We start from the raw sequence: 12820 nt of genomic DNA, 5'->3' as shown, positions 1-12820 counted from the left end.
ATGATTAGATGATGTTTGCTGCCGATGTATCTTGTGTAAAGTCTGCATTTGCAGAAAACCCTCTTTAACGTATTTGCACGGGAGTGAAAAAATATCCATTCATTCATTCAAACTGCATTTATTGAATGCCTACTGTGTGACAGATAGCAATCTAACCAGTAAACGAGAAATGTTCCCTGTCCTTTTGGAGATTACTTTCCAATGAAGGAAGACAGATAATAAATAAGAGACCTAACAAATAAGTAAACCGTATATGATCTTGGAAGATGCTAATCACTATAGAAAAAAAAGAGTAGGAGAAGGGAGATGAGGAATGCCAGGGTAGGGGTGGGGGAAGGGAGTTATAATTTTATTACTAGAGGGGGAGGCATATTAAAAAGATGATGTTGGGCAGGAGCAGCATAGCAACCTCCTTACAGCTTCCAGTCCTGGAGCCACCAGCATCAGCCAGCTATGGTCAGCCTTGCAAGTGATGTGTTTGAAGTCAATGGCTGGTAAGAGTCCAATTGGATTCACTAGACTGGGCAACACCGGGAATCCAATGGCCCCAAATCTCATGAAACATGGCTGTCCCACTCATTATTTACGATGTGCTCCTGATATGTACAAAGAACGAGGTGAACAGGTAGTGTCTTCCCCAGCAGACAAAGCTGAAAAAGCAGAGTTATTACAATGCTGCCCATAAGTATCAATGCAATTGAAGTTCATTCTGGAGCAAATGGAACTCTAAAAGAAGTGAAGAAAGGCTCATTATTAATAGAGTCCTGTACTATGGATCCCACAGTTTAAAAAGAATTGGCCAAAGTTGAGAAAATGGGAGCAGTTTACATGGACATCCCTTGTTTCTGGCGCTGTGGGAGCTGCTTGGTCTGGGAACCACAAATTTATGGTGGGAGGAGCCGAAGAATAATTTGCTGCTACCCAACAGTTCCTGGGGTACATGGGCTCCAGTGTGAGTGGTGTATTGTTGAGGTGTTGGAACTGGGAAGGCTGCAAATATCTGCAACAACATGTTATTGTATTATCTATTAGTATGATTGGAACTGCTGAAGCTATGAATCTTGGAATCAGGCTAGGACTTTTTTTTTAATTTTTATTTTATTTTTATTGATTTTGTAAAAATATTACATTAAAAAAAATATGAGGTCCCATTCGACCCCACCACCCCCACCGCACCCCTCCCCCCCCCCCCAGCAACACTCATTCCCATCATCATGACACATCCATTGCATTTGGTAAGTACATCTCTGGGTATCTCTGCACCTCATGGTCATTGGTCCACATCATGGCCCACACTCTCCCCTATTCCATCCAGTGAGCCCTGGGAGGATTAACAATGTCCGGTGATGGCCCCTGAAGCACCATCCAGGGCAACTCCAAGTCCCAAAGGCGCCTCCACATCTCATCTCTTCCTGCCATTCCCCATACCCATCAGCCACCATGTCCACTTTTCCCACTCCAATGCCACCTTTTCTCTGAAGTCCTTGGATTGGTTGTGTCCGTTGCACCTCTATGTCAAGAGGAGGCTCAGATTCCACATGGTTACTGGATGCATTCCTCCTGCTTTCAGTTGTAGGTACTCTAGGCTCCATGGTGTGGTGGTTGTCCTTCAACTCCATCTGAGCTGAGTGAGGTGAGTCCAATAAATCAGATTGTAGGAGCTGAAGTCTGTTGAGGCTCAGGGCCTGGTTATCATATTGTCAGTAAAAAGATTCAATCCCCTAAATATATCTGAAACCCCAATACCAACTACAATTCCAGTAAAGTAGCATGATAGTCTTATGAAAAGAGATCCCCTCTGGGTCCAGTTTCACCATGCAGAAACACCAGCTCCAAAGAAGGGCCATCTGTCATGGCAATGAACCCTATCTGCCATGACCATAGAACCCGTGGGTCCCTTTAGTCCTCAAAGGAATCAATACCTGGGGATTGTATCTACTTCATCTGTCTCTTAGATTCTGCTCAGTTGTGCATAAGGGCAATCCTTCTGACAGCCTCCAGACTCTTTTTTAGAGACTCGTAGCCATATAAACTCATTTCTCCTTTCCATTTCCCCCTTACATTAGGTCAAACAGCATTTTAAAGTCATGTTATTATATGTAGACAGGGATATTCTGCTAGATCCGCATTGAACCTTCAATTCAAGGTCATTTTCCAGTTGCATCATCAGTTGGTACTTGAAAGTGATCCCTCGGTGCCAGGGAGGCTCATCCCCAGGTGTCATGTCCCACGCTGGGGGGAAGGCATTGCATTTAGATGCTGAGTTAGGCTTCGAGACTGGCCACATTTGAGTAACATAAAGGCTGTCAGGAGGAAATTCCCAGGCACAGTGCTACTCTAGGCCTTGTTCTTATTTCAGGCATATAGGCTCACAAGCATAGTCATTAGTATCAGGGGCTCACTGTTGGACCCTCATTCCTTCTCGGCTAGGACTTGACCCAAAACTAGTAGCTAAAATTCTAAATATGCACTCAGGACAGTGTTGGCCAAGCAACACTTAACAATTCTGTACCTGGGGAGGTGGATGGAGTTCCCTTGGCTAACAATTATCAGGGTGGAGTCTGAACAACACTCATGGCCAAGGATCTGGGATTAGCACAAGACTCTGCTACCATCACAGAGTCCAATCTTTCTGGGCAGTCTGGCCCATGAGATTTACAGGCTAATGATTGCAAAGGGCTACTCAAAGAAAGACTTCTCATCTGTGTTCCAGTTTCTATGGGAGGAGGAGGCCATCTGAGTTTGTTCTTAAGCCCTGGACACTGCTGGAAACCAAACTCTTATCCTGGAGCCTCCTTTATAGCTCACTCCACACACAAAAAAATGGATTTAATCAAAGGTCCATTTGACCTAGACAATCAATTGTCTAGGTCACAGTAAACCCTAGGACTTTTCACCCATTTTTAGCTGCTTGTTCTTTTAGTATATTCAGCAAACATGTTAAGAGAAATGTATTTTCTCTGCAAGCCACTAACCAGCTGATTGACCTTTTTAAGCACAGTCAACTAAATAATCGAATAACACTTCAATCAGGATATTATATTCTCCACTTTAAAAAGAAAACCAAATATTTTTTCAGCAAGATAAATCCCATCTTAAATGAAAGAAAAGAAATTGATGTGAGAAGAGAAATTAGAGCAAGGAAGTCTAGTGAATTACTCCCTGCATCTCTCAGGAAGCTTGTCCTGTTGACCAAGCAGTGATACTCTTATGAGGTTGCTGACTTATCTTCCAGGGTATGGATTAAGCAAACGAGCTTTTGCTGCATAATTTGGCCTCGGTTACAGTATTGGTACAGTGTGTGGCCCTCTTGTTATAATGCCCAATGCTCAGCAAACTTGTTTTTTTACAATTTTGTTTCCTTGTACATTCTTACTACATATTTTTGAACTTCAAAAGAATGACATATTTAGACCTGTTCCAGAGTCAACAATGATACTTTAGATGATTATTGCACTATTCTAAATAAAGCCACATTATTTTGAATTCAAATAAATTTCTATGCTGATAATAAAAAATAAAAGATGACATTTGGACAAAGACTTGAAGGAGACAAGGAAATTATGGGAGTATCTGTGTGAAAATTGTTGGCAGAGAGAAGAGCAAATGCAAAGCCTTAAAATAGGAGCGTGCCTAGATGTTTTAGGAGCTCTAGTGTGGCTAGAGCAGCATGAACAATGGGGAAGGTAGTTGGAGATGTCATCAGAACAACAGGGCCCAGTTCATATAAGGCCTTGCAAGCCATTATAAGGACCCTGGCCTTTACCTTGAGTGAACTGGGGTACCATGGCAGGCTTACAAAAGGAGGACTGACATTTTACTGACATTTGGCTTCTGCGTTGAGAATAGTTCATAAGGGATGAAGAGCAAAAGCAGGCATTAGATTAGGATGGTAGCAGTGGTGATAGAAAGAAGCAGTCACTACGTGGCTCTATTTTGTGAAGCTCAAGCTAGCGGAATGTACTGGCTGGGTGATGTGGAACAGACAGAGTTAAAGGAGCGAGGGATGAGTCTAAGGTGTTTGTCCTGAATAAGTGAAGGGTGGAACTGCATCAACTAATACAAGAAAGGGAAGGGGGGGAATCAGTTTTTAGGGGATTATCAATTTTTTGGATATGTTAAATTTCAGGTATCTAACAGTCTTCCAACTGGAAATCTTGAGTTGTATGTACAAGCCTGGAATTGGGGGAGGAGGTGGAAACAGAGATACAAATTTGCCAACTTATCAGCAATCACGTGGTATTTAGAGAACAAAGTACTGGGTGAAATAACCAAGGAAGTGAGCTTAAATGGGAGAAGAAGACCAAGGAATGAGTCTAGTTTCTGGCATCATTAAGAGAGCGACAAGAGGAAAAGAAATCAATAAAGAAGACTGAGAGTAACCACCAAGGGTTGGGAGGGAAAGCAAGTGAACATGGCTCTAAAAGACAAGTGACGATAGTATGTCAAGGAAGGGAGTGATCAACTATTGCTGGCAGACCAAGGTCAGATGAAGACTGACAACTGATTTGGATATAGCACTGTGAAGACTCTGGGGGCCTACGCAAATATAGTTTAGTTGGAGGGATGGCTCCACAGCCATCACAAGTGGGATGAGGTTTAAGAGCAATGGGACAACTCATCAGAGTTTTATTGTAAAGGATGGGGGAAATTTGCAGAAGGAAATAGGGAATAGTTTACAAAAAGATTTCATTATTGTTAGGATTGCTGATAATAAAGATTTAATAAAAAGTTTCTCTGTGCCTGTTACTGTCCTAATAACTTTATGTATATAATCAATTGTTAAAACAATTCTGGGAAATGGGCATTACTATTAGCCCATTTTACATGAGAGGGAAGTGAGACACATACAGAGGCCCAGTATCCTCACACAGATAGAAAATGGCAGAGCTAGGATTCAACCCAGCTAATTAGGCTCCAGGATTTATGTGTTTAAATGACTCTACCATCCTGCTGTGTTATGAAATGAATTATTAATATGAATGAAGTATCAGAAATCATGTTTCACCTACGGGTATCAAAGTATTCTAAATGCTTGGATTTATAAACAGGTATTTATAAAACCCTTTTCATTTACATTATTTTTTATCCACCCATTCATATAGTCCTCTAAGAAATACTAGAAGGGAATTCACAGGGTATAAAAGGCTAATATGCACCTCTTTGGCTATTTCCAAGAAAAAAAAATTCTCCCTCTTTTAGTCTGTTCCTGGATTTAGAATGTTCTTCCAACAAAGTAGTCTAAATGAGGTTGTATTATGCAACATAACATCAATGAAAATGTGATCTCGGGAAACGGACTTTGGCCCAGTGGTTAGGGCGTCCGTCTACCACATGGGAGGTCCGCGGTTCAAACCCCGGGCCTCCTTGACCCGTGTGGAGCTGGCCATGCGCAGCGCTGATGCGCGCAAGGAGTGCCGTGCCACGCAGGGGTGTCCCCCGCGTGGGGGAGCCCCACGCGCAAGGAGTGCGCCCGTGAGGAAAGCCGCCCAGCGTGAAAAGAAAGTGCAGCCTGCCCAGGAATGGCGCCGCCCACACTTCCCGTGCCGCTGACGACAACAGAAGCCGACAAAGAAACAAAAGCAGACAAAGAAACAAGACGCAACAAATAGACACCAAGAACAGACAACCAGGGGAGGGGGGGGGGGAAATTAAATAAATAAATAAATCTTTTAAAAAATAAAAATAAAATAAAATAAAATGTGATCTATGGCGAACAACTCTGCTCAAAAGAAACTTTTGAAAAAACATTCGAAGAGGAAATGCTCCTGCACATGAGTACTCAAGTTAATTTTTATCTCATCAAAATTCTGTATAATTACAATTTCTGTTTTACTCTGAGCAGCTTCCACTCAGACAAACTCATGAGTCTCGGGCCTCCTGAGATAAATCCCTGAAGTCCAATGTTTCATTGTTGAAAAGATCTTTTTCTAAGTAGGTCATCCTCTGCCTTAAACTTCTTAACCAGCCTTGCCTTTTTTTCCTTCCTCAGACTCCAGCTCCTTATGATTATCTTCAGGGCCCTGGTTACCTCATCCCCGCCCGTAGCTTGGCTTTGATTCTAGGCCTGGTTTTCTGGGCTTATCTTCTAAATAGCACCTTTATCACTGTCCTCCATTCTAGTCTTATGCTGCCCCTTTGCCTCATTCAACAATTTCCTTTGACATCTTTCTTGAAAAATTCTATTTTCTTTGACAGTTTCTTCAAAAATCTTTTTATTAGAAGAGTTCTCTGGGCTTAGGAGGGAGGGGGGAAGAAGGGAGAAAAGAACATAGAGAATATTTGGAAAAAGGACAGACTCTATAACAGTCTCATCTCTGCAACTCCCTACAAAGCGGCCACCTCTCCCTCTCTTGATCCGGGACTCTGGCTGTCCCTCCCTCAGCCACTGCCCCCCAAACCCTGATATGAAATACATGGGCTGTCCATTGGGCTTTTTCCTGCCCTTCGGCTTCATCTCATCATCTCAGCTTTCTAACCTCTCATTCAGAGTACTGGGTGCTCTTCAAAGTAGAAGCAATGGAATGGCATAATAGAAGGGACTTTTTCCTTTTTTCTCCCTCCACATATCACTGTCAAAGTGAGAAGTTAACATGGCAACAAAAGTAGACTTTACTCATGGCCAAGGAAATGGAAAACTACTAGGTAGCCATCAGTCATTGTCTTTTTAATACAAGCCACTTGATTTTCCACAGCCAGGCCTATCAATACATTTAAGGGTGAATATTTCAAAGCAGAAAATGTAAAACAACTTGTATGCTTCCTTTGGGATGTTTTTTTTTTCTTTTTTAAAAGATGAAAGAAGAAAAAAAATCTAAACTGAAAAAGAGGACAAGCAAATGTGGCAAATATTCTTTTAAAAGAGTATATTTGACATAGTAATTGTATACAATTAAAAGCTTTGAAGTTGGTGATCCTATTTTGAGGTCTCTTAAAATGGGGATATCATTATTACATCAGCCACCTACTAGTTTATCACTACTACAACAATTAATCTTTCTAGTGGCGGGCATTCTTATATCTGAGTCACTTCCTACTTGTTGTCATTTTGCCAACCCTTAAATTGATCTCAGTGGCCCTAAGATCAATTACACTTAAACCAATGTGTAAAGGCTGGCATGTTCATTAATTAGAGTCAAATTTACACTTCTGTAATTGAGACTAATTATTTGTTTGGTTTAAGTAAGTTGTTAGGGATTCATTTAAGCCATCGGTCATAGGCACTGAATGAACATGGTTTCAAAGTCCATATGTTTGCTCAAATATCAGGCTTGGGATTTCACAGCAAGAAGACATCTCAAAACTGACACCTATAAATAAATCTTAGGATCTTATTCAACATTAATACATAGATAAAAATGAATGAAATTTGACATACACAATTTTCCCCTTTAAATAAGCATCACACATCACAGTTCAACATGTACACTTCATTATCCAAGAGACTGGGAACAATCATTAGTTGGCTTGTGGCTTTTTTGGTCATTTTACTTATAAGGTAGATTTGTCCACAAAACATATTTATTGAATAATTTTATTTATTCTATGTTGGATAAAGTTGCATAAAATATGGCCAAAAATTTATTTAAGTAACAATCATTATGAAGTACTTCTCCTCTGAACACATAATAGATACATATTCAGTAATAAAAGGAAAAAAAATCATAATATAAAGTAAAAAAAAAAGCTTTCAAAGCCCTTTCTAACTATGTATAATGCTGTAACTGTAAGAGCTGCTTATATTCAAGGACTTGTACTTCATTTCAGGTCATCTAAATTTTTGAGGCCAGTATGTGCTGATTAAGTAGGAGACTTTCCAGTCATAAAAAATTGTCACTGTTATGGTACAATCTTAAAGTTCTCAAAGGAATTGCTGAAACCACAATACAAAATTCAGCAAATGGATGAGCCTTCCCAAATAGCAGTATTTTACTTCCTTGACAAATGCCACAATAAATATAAAACCGACTTTAAAAAAAAAAACATAATTGAAACAAATAAGGAAAACCACCCATTGGAAACTATTATAAAGCAATTTCAAGTCATGTCTGTCATTTTTGAAGAGAAATACTTGGTAGAATGGAATGATGCTTAAGAATAAAATAAAAATTTGTCACTGGATTTGACCTATATTTAAAACGTATACTGCATTGCATATATTATAGTTAAAATTAATGTATTTTGAAATGAATTAGAATTTATTCTCATGAGGATATTGTACTTTTTAAAAATTTAACTTTACCCCTCAACTCTGCTGTTTTTCCAAAAAATAACTTTATTCCATCAATTTTTATAGCAAATTTTCTTTTTTAATTCTTTTTTTAAAAGATACATAGATCACAAAAAATATTACATTAAAAAATATAAGAGTTTCCCGTATACCCCACACCCCACCCGACGCACACTCCTCCCACATCAACAACCTCTTTCATCATTGTGGCATATTCATTGCATTTGGTGCATACATTTTGGAGAGTCATCCATAATTTTTGTAGACTACATTTATTCAGGATGATCACTGAAAATAAAAAGTGAAAATTGGCCACTACTCCAGTCAGTACTTGATTTTAAAATGCCAACTTTTAAACAACCCATCCTCTTGCATATTACATAATCACAACCCAAAATGACCACCCATGTGCCAAATTTAGACATCCATCTATCTGGTGAAGAGCGAATATTTCAAGGTATGCCTTCTGAGTTCCACTTATGCATTAAGGGTTCCACTGCTAGAGTTGCCATCTTTGCTTTGAAAGTGGGGTTCTCCAATAACTTGAGGGAGAGAGCAAGAGAGGAAAGGAGGGAAGGAAGGTAAAGAAGGAGTAAAGAGTGCAAGGCAGGGAAACGGACTTTGGCCCAGTGGTTAGGGCGTCCGTCTACCATATGGGAGGTCCGCGGTTCAAACCCCGGGCCTCCTTGACCCGTGTGGAGCTGGCCATGCGCAGTGCTGATGTGAGCAAGGAGTGCCCTGCCACGCAGGGGTGTCCCCCGCGTGAAAGCCCCATGCGCAAGGAGTGCGCCCGTGAGGAAAGCCGCCCAGCGCGAAAGAGAGTGCAGCCTGCCCAGGAATGGCGCCGCCCACACTTCCCATGCCGCTGACGACAACAGAAGCGGACAAAGAAACAAGACGCAGCAAATAGACACCAAGAACAGACAACCAGGGGAGGAGGGGAAATTAAATAAATAAATAAAATCTTTAAAAAAAAAAAAAGAGTGCAAGGCAAGGAGGTAAGAAAGGCAGAGGTGTTATAGGAAAGTCATATGCTCTCCATATTCCTTTATATAATTAAGAAGACAAAGGAAAGTGCTAATATTAGTAATTAGGTGCATATGTCTTATAAACTTGATCCAATTCATTCACTGATTCATTTGGCCAATATTAAAATGCTACTGGAGGTGCCAGGCACTGTGCTAGCCTCATATCAAGTAACCAGCACTGCCAAATCCTTGGCCTCCACAGGAGATCAGATATCCAAGATCAAAACCAGATCTCAAAGTTGAAAAGTCTTCTCCAGCCTCCAGCAGAACTTTGAAAGCAGCATTAAGTAATGGGGAGAACTTATAAACATATTTTATTTTTGTGGGGGGAGGATCAAATCCATAGCATTCCATAGCAGGCTGACCGTCATTGGTGCCCAATCCAAAAAATCTTAGTCACAAAAAAACAAATGCTTATTATGTTCTAGTTACTTTCATACACACTACTTTTCTCTGTAAGCATACTTTCTTCTGTTCTACAGTTCTTTATTCTTACTTATGTTATAAAAATTATCCCTTTGTCTATCTCCCAGGTTAACATTGAAACTTCTCCAGAAAAGAGGACTGTATTTAATCTATATGTGCACGCCACACTGTTCAACATACTACTAACCCTCAATAAATATTTGCAGGACATGCAAGTAAATATTTGGTTTAGAACAATCCAAGTCTTTGAAGGGGATATGGAAAACAGGCAACATAAAATTCACAAAATGGAGTCAAGGTCTCTTTCAGGCCCCTATTCTCTCCTGAGAGACTCTGCTAAAGAATTAAGATTTCCAGGGAAATTAATTCTTCTGTCCCACTAGAAAAACAAAACAAAAAACTGCAACACTGCACTCAAGAGAATGACATACATTGATCAAAGTATGTGACTCTAAACACAGTCATGGATAAGAGTCATGGATATGCAGAGTTCAGATGCTTGAGGACTGATTAAGGATCATGACAGTCCCTTAATAAGAACCTATCCTATCCGGCAGTGGACACAGTGATTTACTGCCCAGCTCTCCATTAAATGAAAGACTTGGTGCCCTGTCAGCTGGATATGCTGTCCTCATCACATTAGGTGACGCTCCTTCAGGTGTTACTTCAGCTGCAAAGGACAGCCTGGCCCAAACTCACGCCCCTCCCGCTTCTAACAACTGAATGATCCAGAATTTAAAGGTCCAATAATCTTGTCCCTACTCAGGAAAACTCAGGTCATCCTAGCTCAAGAGCATCCGGTTGTTGACTCAGGTTGTTGTTAAAAGTCTTTCATCACACCTACCTTTTACCAAATATTCCTACATCCCTCCCACTGGTTTTAGTCCCAAAGCCACTTATTTAACATCTTGCACAGTAAACTCCAATTTAGAGTCTGCTCCCAGGGGAACCCGATCTGTGACATATTCTTTATATAGATGAATGCATATATGGTTCCTATTTTAGAGTATGGGTTCCGTTTATTCTTCAGAAAGTCATTTATTGTATCTTCTTAGAGACCCAGGTAAACAATTATTCAGGCCAGGCAATATTTTAATGTTTTCAAGCTGTTATTCCATGAACACTAACCAATCAGTCCATTTTATTAACAATAGTAGGCCCCTGCCAATGCACACAAGCTCAAAGTCAACCCTACCTTTGGTATTTTTATATATAGCTAATTGAGCTTGGTGCATCTTCTCTGAGTCTAGAATTCAAGATGCTCACACATCAAGGCAGGAAGGGAGACCCCACTGTCAGGTTCTACTTTACACAGAAATTATACTCATCTGAGATTCCATATGGCTGTTTAAAACCAGCATCTATTCTGATTGACCAGGACCAGCCACACCACCTGGCAAATATTTTACATATCACCCTTGGAGAGATGTTACAGCAAGTTGGGGGAAAGTCCTAAAACATTTAATCAAAGTAAAATAAATCAGAATCCTAAAGGTTCATTATGTTCATTATTTTAATGATATTCAATACAGCAATAAGAAAGTTTAACTTTCAATGAATGTTTCAAGAATCTCTTCTCTTTGTATGGACTGTTTTCATCCTCAGATTCTTTTTTAATGTATTTTTTATTTTTTTAAAAGATAGTGAGATTACATAAATGTTACATAAAAGATAGCTAACTCATCTTCTAAAGTTTCAATGAGCTTAGCTTCCCATTTCAGGTAATAATCTATAACATCATTAATTGGACAACAACATCTAGAATGTTATTGTTTCCAGTTCTCATTAATCATTGGGTAAAACTTTTTGGAACTTAGCCATTCCCTGAACATTTTGGCATTAAACGTACTCCCTATTTATAGAACATTTATTATTATGAAGATCCATTTATCTTTAATAATCATCATAAATCAATCCCTTTGGTTCCTAAATAATTTGGGTTGTCTCTATGCTTTCCTTTGGATGCTTTTATGCTCCTCTATATTTCATAAGAGCATGTATAACCTAATTTAATAACTCTTCAAAAAGATCGTTTGTTCCCTTCAGGCACTAATCTGGAATCCTACCTAGAAAAGCTATTGAATTTGTTCTCAACTGGCACTCCCTCAGATATTACATAATCATATTGGAAACAAATCTTTTACCAATTGATATACTCTCTCTCTACAAACAAACTCTCCCCCCCCACACACACACACACATTGTTAATGCACTTCCCCAAAAGCATTTTGGTCAATCAAAAACCTATTGCTAACTAAAAAACAAATGTCCTTTTACATTAGTACAAATTAAAGTTTAGAAATGACATAATTATAGAAGCGTGCAATATATTTAAGATGGAAGTAAAAGAAAAAAAACATTTGAGATCCGCAAATTATCATATCTAAATAGGAGGCTAGAGTGGGATGTAAAGTTTCCTTTAAGTTTAAAACATTTAAAAGGGTTAAAAAGAAAGACAGTATGAAAACGATTTTCAATGTCTCTTCAGGGAACAAGTTTTTAAAGCAGTAAATATCCAAATACCTATAAGAGCTATAACATCTACAAAGACCAGTACAGTGTACAAGGAAAACCATGGTTGGTGAGGCAGACTGCCTGGGTTTGAATGAGTTTCCTACTTCTTTACATCTCGGTTTTCTTCATCTCATAAAATAGATTTATTCATTGTGTGAAATAAAATGTGTTCTGAGTACTGTATTGCAACACACTAAGATTTCAGTCTATGTCTGCTATTACTATATTTTTGGAAAAATATGTCAGTGGAAATACTGTATTTATACTTTTCTACGAATACTACAGAGTGTTGCTTGCTAAGGATTTTCCATGTGCTTTGAGGTTTGAGGGGCTATCTGAATTTCCTAGAATAAACCGATGTCACACATTTTCCCTTTCCTGATAGGTAGAATGATCTTTAATCTTAAGAAACAAGTTCTTTCAGAGATGCCTTCATTGTCAATACAGTTTGAATTCCCTAAGACAGGAACCGACAACTCTGGGCTTCGTGTTGGGTTGTGGTTGGGTAAGCAGTGCATATCTGCAGAGAATAAATTCTTCTCTCCCTCTGAATGAATGTACTGCCAGAACCGATGTGCAGGGCTTCGGATATTGGTTCTATATAATATCCTTGGTGATTTCA

General features: G+C 39.4%; 1 protein-coding gene and 1 pseudogene across 1 annotated transcript in view; one reads left to right on the top strand and one right to left on the bottom strand.

The window, feature by feature from the left end:
- Positions 1–12820, bottom strand: part of IL1RAPL1 (interleukin 1 receptor accessory protein like 1) — a 1419608-nt gene that overhangs the window by 1263406 nt on the left and 143382 nt on the right. The gene's annotated exons all lie outside the window — the stretch shown is intronic.
- On the top strand, positions 473–2740 carry LOC101434318 (3-hydroxyisobutyrate dehydrogenase, mitochondrial-like; annotated as a pseudogene).

This window comes from Dasypus novemcinctus, chromosome X (genome assembly GCF_030445035.2).
Source record: "Dasypus novemcinctus isolate mDasNov1 chromosome X, mDasNov1.1.hap2, whole genome shotgun sequence".
NCBI lineage: Eukaryota > Metazoa > Chordata > Mammalia > Cingulata > Dasypodidae > Dasypus > Dasypus novemcinctus.
This window is presented reverse-complemented; position numbering and strand designations above follow the sequence as displayed.